Raw genomic sequence first — 6,319 nt, 5'->3', positions numbered from 1 at the left:
CTGGGCGTTTGAGAAGACGGACCGCTTTGAGGAGAACTGAGAACTTGTCCTCTGGGAGAAAGCCCCGAGCTAAGTTCGTGTCGAACACCATGCCCAGAAAGGACAGTCGTTGGGACGGAATCAGGGAGGACTCGGTTCGGTTGATAATCCAGCCGAGACCGGTCAGGGTGTCCAGAGAGACCTGGAGACTCTGAGCACAGTCTAGACGAGAGGAACCCTTGATCAACAGATCGTCCAGGTAGGGGATAACGAGAATCCCCCTGGAACGAAGGAGGGCCATGACCGCCGTCATGATTTTGGTGAAAACCCTGGGGGCCGACGCTAAACCGAAAGGGAGAGCCGTGAATTGGTAGTGATTGTCTTCGATTGCAAATCGAAGGAATCTCTGATGCCGTACACAGATGGGGACATGAAGGTACGCATCTTGAATGTCGACAGAGCAGAGGAACTCCCCGGGTTCCATGGCGGCGATCACTGACCGCAGGGATTCCATCCTGAAGTGGCGATGTCGGACGTGGCCGTTCAGAAGCTTCACATCCAGGATAGGGCGGAGAGACCCGTCCTTCTTTGGGACTACAAAAAGGTTCGAGTAGAACCCGGAAAAACGTTCGTCGGAAGGAACGGGAACTACAACTCCGGCGGCAACCAGAGACGCCACGGCTTGGAGCAAACCGGGTAAATGGGACGGTTGTTTTGGGGGACGAGAGAGAAAGAAGCGATTTTCCGGGAGGGTAGAAAATTCAATCTTGTACCCGGAGGTAATAATCTCTCTGACCCAGGCATCGCTGATCACTGACAGCCAGGTGTCTTTGAAGAGAAGAAGCCTGCCTCCCACCCTGGGAAGACTCCCAGGTGGGGGCGACCCATCACTTAGAATGGTATCTGTTGGAAAGAGGTCCGGACTGCCTGGGGGGTGGAACCCTGGACCTCCACATGGGAGCTGGCTTGTAAGAGGGTTTTCTGCGTTCGCCCGTGGTAGCGGGGCGCTCTTGTTGCGATGAGGAATCTGAGGCTGCAAGCAGCCGAAAGGGATGAAATGTCCGAGCACCCTATGAGTTAAAGAAGCGTTTTGGCTTGGACTGGGGGAGAGAGGTACTCTTGCCACCAGTCGCGTCAGAGATAATTTGATCCAGACGAGCACCAAAAAGCCTGGAACCTTGAAATGCTAAGTTGGTGAGAGACTTTTTAGAGGTAGCATCTGCATTCCATGCTTTCAGCCAAAGAATGCGGCGAATAGCGACAATGTTGCTGCTTGCCCTGGCCGAACAGGCTGCTGCATCTAGGGAGGCAGTGAGAAGGTATTTTCCTGTGTGGTTAATCTAGTCTGCGAGGTCAGCCAGCTCGGTAGGGGAGGCCGAAGCCAAAATGCCCTGGCGGAGAATCTTGGCCCAGGCAGAGATGGCCTTAGCCACCCAGGTGGAAGCGAAGCACCCGCTGCCTCGAAAGCTGACTTGGCCAGTGCCTCAATCTGTCTGTCCGATGCGTCCTTAAGCGACGCACCATCCGGTAAGGAGAGAACCGTCTTGGAAGAAAGACGGGAGATCGGCGGATCGACCTTGGGAGACTCAGCCCACTTAGAAAGAAGGTCGGCGCTAAAGGGATAGAGCACGTACAGATGTTTTCTACCCGAAAAACGCTTTTCAGGATGTTTAGACAGGGTAGACTCAAACTCATCATGGGTAGGAAAGGAGCGAGAGGGACACTTCACCTGCTTAAAAGAGACAGAGGAATCCTGGGGAGAAGCATCGTCTTGTTTTAGTTTGAGGGTTTGCGAGATAGCCGAAATAAGACTATCTACGACAGCCTGCATGCTAGAAGTCTGGTCTGAATCAGAGTCAGAACCTGACTGGGAATCCACATCAGACCCAATGTCCTCCTCCGAAGAGGGGAATTGGGAGGAGGAGAGCAGTTTGAGCGCTGCGGAGGGACCCGGAGAACTAGACGAAGAGCCAGAAAGAGTCCTCTTTCTAGAGCGGCTGGCTGATTTGTCTCCCTGAGGTTCAGGGTCAGGTGCGACCGACTCACCATGGGGGATGGTCGGAGCAATGGTGGCTGTAGGTAGCTGTGGAAGACGTTCAAGCGCTTGGACCAGGGACTGAGACACCTTAGTCAAATCAGAGACCGACTGCGAGATAGCAACGGCCCACTCAGGGGGAGGGGGAGCGCCCCCATCCCGAGAGTCAAAAGCTTCCTGGGGGGTAGACATGGCAGGAGGACTGCAGGACTGGCAGAGAGGCGACGATTGGCCTACTGACCACTTTATCTTACAACAAGCACAGGAAGGGAGGCTCCAGAAGAGTTGGACATAAGGAGATTCTGCAGCGCTATACTACAAAAAAGACTAAGGGGCCTACAGTGGTATGGATAATACCGAGGGAGGGGCCAATATAGCGTTGCAATCCTACCGCACTACAGAGCAGAGTTATCTGTGTCCCCAACGCACGATTCTCCAGTGCACGGAGCTGCAGAGACAGGAAGTGCCAGCGGTGAAGAAGGGGCGGAGCTGTGCTGTGAGGATAAGCCAAGGCTTCTGATAAGGCCGCGCCAAAAGGGAAGGGCGTGCCCGAGATGTAAGAGCCATCCTGAGTGGAGGAGGAAAAGAGCGCCGAAAAAGCGCGCCCGAGAAGGTGGCGTGTCCGGCCGCAGCGGTGAAAACGAAAGTAAAAAAGCCAGGACTTTGTGAGGGAGAGAGCATGCTGCGCCCCAGAGACCTGGTTGTTGCAGTAACGTCGTAACGTCGCTCTGCCGCTAAGAGGAGTGATGGTACGTCTGATTGCACTAACAGAGTTCACCTGACCAGGTATCACAGTCACACATTATACTTCACACTCCGGCCACCAAGGGGAGCAAAAGGTTCTATGTATTAGGCCACTCCTCACACTCTGGTAAAACTGGGGGTTGGATAGGAAGTTAGGGAGAAGCTGACTGGGTTTTGCCCAGGTAACATCTAGTGAGAGGAGAGCGTTACTTGGGAAGATTCAGGGGGGTCCCTGTCAGGGGTGGGATCCTGACAGAGGCCTAGCAAAGGATAGATCATTACGGAGCCGTGCCTGCACCTCATTGCGGCGGCATCTTAAGAAAGGACACGAAGCGAAGGATATTGTGGAGAAGTGAGAAACGAGGTCACAGCACAAAGGCGATAGAACCAGAAGGAGTCATGCCCCGAGATCGGCAACATCCTACTGAGGCGCGTAGCCGGAACGCAGAGGAAGTAATAGACTCTACGCATTACTTTGAACTACGGCAGGGCAGTTAACTTTAGGTTGGCTGTCTCACCTTTTACACCTAATGAAGACAACGGAGGCAATTGTGGGAGAGGGGTGTCTCTAGGGTCCCTATAAAATAACTCCAGGCCTACCCCGTCATACGGGTGCGTCCTATCCATATCATCTGGGGGACGGAGAGAAAGAACAGAAACATACACGACAGTTGTGAGGACTATCCCATGGTGCTCAGCAGGGAAGTACTACAACACCCAGGTGCTATTAGGTAGGCTACTGATTTCCACCTGCAAAGGGAACTCTGGATGTGCCTTCGGACCGGCCGGTCTCAGCCAGCCCTGTTAGCAGTGCTCTGGATTGCGGATGCCGAAGCCTTCAGTAAAGAGGTAAAGAGACTGCAACCCTGTGTCCTCGCTATTTACTGCGACCTACACCGTCATCTACATCTTTAATTGGGCGCCCCTTAGCAGGGCCACGGACCGGGTCAGGCCACCGTGACATCCCCAGAACCGAGAGACCTGGTACCGAGTACCCCGCTGCCCTGCGCTTGGGGGCCGCTCCAAGCGCTGCACATCTAGTCAGGGGAGGATACTGCTGTGGTAAAGCGGCTGCCGCTGAAGCGCTTGGTACCTGCATGTCCGGTTCCACAGGTAGAGTGGGGAGAGAGGATCGTCCAGAGGCCCATTGAGAGAGGGGTCGCTGGATACGGAATCCTTCGTCCAGAAGACGGCCTCGACCCCAAAGACAAGGGGGAGGGTCACTGTTGGTGACCACCGTCTTCCTCTCCGCCCACTCCGAGGAGAGGGGTGAGGGGGACTGTTTGGCAAGGACCGCCACCATAAAGACCCTGGAGCACCTGGGAGGGTGACAGGGGATAATGTCCTGCCGGCGGTCTGAGAGCTGCGATGCGGACGACACCACACTGCTCGCTCAGCCGCCCTCCTGGGGAGGCAGGGTGGGAGATTGCACCCTGAATCCCTGAATGCTGTATCTGAAAAAGAAAAGCCAAATCGTTAATAAAAACAACAAAACCTGTAAAGGAATTCAAGGTTAGCAGCGGATCTGAAGATCCAGGTCCGCCTCCTACAGACACTAAGCACAAACTGAGGTACTTTACATCTTTTAAATATAGTGTTTATTGTTTTCCGCTTTGTAAAAAATATCCGCCCAAACAGGGACTTGAACCCTGGACCCTCAGATTAAAAGTCTGATGCTCTACCAACTGAGCTATCCGGGATCTGTAGCAAGTCATGACTGAATACCGCCAAACCGTCAGCAAATAATAACAACAAATGTGATAAAATATCACCAAACCACCACCACATAATAACACCAAATAGTGACTGAATACCGCCATACAATCACCACATAATAACACTGGAAAGTGACTGAATATCGCCATACAACAAACATAATAACATAAAATAGCGACAGAATACTGCCATACCATCACCACATAATAACAGCATAACATGACTGAATACCGCCATACAATTACCACATAAAAACACCAAATTGTGACTGAACACCATCCCAACATAATAGCACCAAATAATGACTGATTACCACAATGCCATTACCACATAATAACACCACATAGTGACTGAATACCGCCATACTATCACCACATAATAACACTGGAAAGTGACTAAATACCGCCATACTATCACCACATAACACCAAACACTGACTGAATACCGCCATACCATCATCACATAATAATACTATATATTGACTGAATACCGCCATGCCATCAACACATAACATCATATAGAGACTGAACACCACCATACAATTACCACATAAAACCACCAAATAGTGACTGAACACCATCTCAACATAAAAACACCAAATAGTGACTGATTACCACATAATAACACAAAATAGTGACTGAATACCGCCATACTAAGTTACACCCACTTTACTCTCGTGATGACCTCACGTGAGTCTGCTTGTGGGATGCCCTCAGCCATTCAGAATTTTATGAAATTCTTAACTTATCTGATATCTTAACCCCTGAAGATCGCAAAAGATTGAGATGGCGCCATAACTTTTATCAGGATTTTACCACTAACCAAAGACCAAACATCACATGACTGTTGTTAGCGATCTGTCTACTATTGATTTGTGGCTTATAGGCAGGAGTTACAGTTATGAACTAGCTGAAATCAAAGAAACTACCGTAACCAAGATATTTTTCTGAATAGTCACCATCATTTGTTTATTGTTTTCCGCTTTATTAAAAACATCCGCCCGAACAGGGACTTGAACCCTGGACCCTCAGATTAAAAGTCTGATGCTCTACCGACTGAGCTATCCGGGCTCTGTATCAAGTCATAACTGAATACCGCCAAACTGTCACCATATAATAAAAACAAATGTGATAAAATATCGCCAAACCACCACCACATAATAACACCAAATAGTAACTGAATACCGCCATACAATCACCACATAATGACACTGGAAAGTGACTCAATATCGCCATACAACTCAAACATAATAACATAAAATAGAGATAGAATACTGCCATACCATCACCACATAATAACAGCATAAAATGACTGAACACCGCCATACAATTACCACATAAAAACACCAAATAGTGACTGAACACCATCCCAACATAAAAACACCAAATAGTGACTGAATACCGCCATACCATCACCACATAATAACACCATATAGTGACTGAATACCGCCATACCATGTCCATATAATAACACAAAAATACATAACCTGACTATATGGATCTCCAGGGAATCAGCTGACTAGACATTAATCCTGTCATTCATCCTCCACATTTCATTGCTTTTTCTTTTGACGTTAGGGAAGTAAAATGTGACGTATAATTGTGAGCCTGACATATGTAACATACGGCTCCAATACAACTGTGTACATATGATTTTTCTAGATAATAAAGATTAATGCTTTTCTTCTATTAACCACGTAATTCAGTCTCCTGGGAGACTGTCAAAAATTGCCATGCTGACTGTATTACAAGCCATCATGGCGGGGTATTGGGAAAAGTTTTCAACTAGCAATAATCACGCCTCGGATAAACCTCATGGGCTATGATACTGCCACTGCGCAAAGCT

At 49.4% G+C, this 6,319-nt stretch overlaps 2 non-coding genes across 2 annotated transcripts; both read right to left on the bottom strand.

Moving 5' to 3' along the window:
- Positions 1-5,471: 5,471 nt before the first annotated feature.
- TRNAK-UUU (transfer RNA lysine (anticodon UUU)) lies at positions 5,472-5,544 on the bottom strand. Its single transcript has one exon. It is a non-coding gene; the product is annotated as a tRNA-Lys (tRNA).
- Positions 5,545-6,179: 635 nt separating this feature from the next.
- LOC143777409 (U4 spliceosomal RNA) lies at positions 6,180-6,319 on the bottom strand. Its single transcript, XR_013216144.1, has one exon. It is a non-coding gene; the product is annotated as a U4 spliceosomal RNA (small nuclear RNA).

Source organism: Ranitomeya variabilis, chromosome 5 (assembly GCF_051348905.1).
Source record: "Ranitomeya variabilis isolate aRanVar5 chromosome 5, aRanVar5.hap1, whole genome shotgun sequence".
NCBI classification, from domain to species: Eukaryota; Metazoa; Chordata; class Amphibia; order Anura; family Dendrobatidae; genus Ranitomeya; species Ranitomeya variabilis.
The sequence above is the reverse complement of the archived record's forward strand: the minus strand, read 5'-3'. Positions and strand labels throughout refer to the sequence as shown.